Raw genomic sequence first — 449 nt, 5'->3', positions numbered from 1 at the left:
CTCATGCAATCCACTCACCTCAGCCTCCCAAAGGCGCGGGATTACAGGCTGAGCCACCGAGCCCGGCTTATCCTTGTTTTTATGGCATTTGTTTTGGGGACTTGGTCAAGAGTGTGTTACCTACTCCAAAGTGCATACGGGTGTTTCCTAATGTTTTCTTTTAGGATTCTTAGAGTTTGAGATTTTACATTTAGGTCTTTGATCCATTTTGAGTTGATTTTTGCATATGGTGATAGTGTTCTCATTTCATTCTTCTACATGTGGTTAGCCAGTTTTCCCAGCACCATTTACTAAATATAGTCTCCTTTCCCCAGTGATTGTTATTGGTGGCTTTTACAAAGCTGAGTTGATCGAGAGACCATGTTTTTGCATGGAATCTCTGTCCTGTTCTCCTGGTCTATGTGTCTATTCCTGAACCAATACCAGGCTGTATTGGTTACTGTAGTCCT

This window comes from Carlito syrichta, unplaced genomic scaffold (assembly GCF_000164805.1).
Source record: "Carlito syrichta isolate Samal-C Ts95f unplaced genomic scaffold, Tarsius_syrichta-2.0.1 Scaffold308261, whole genome shotgun sequence".
Lineage (NCBI taxonomy): Eukaryota > Metazoa > Chordata > Mammalia > Primates > Tarsiidae > Carlito > Carlito syrichta.
The sequence above is the reverse complement of the archived record's forward strand: the minus strand, read 5'-3'. Positions refer to the sequence as shown.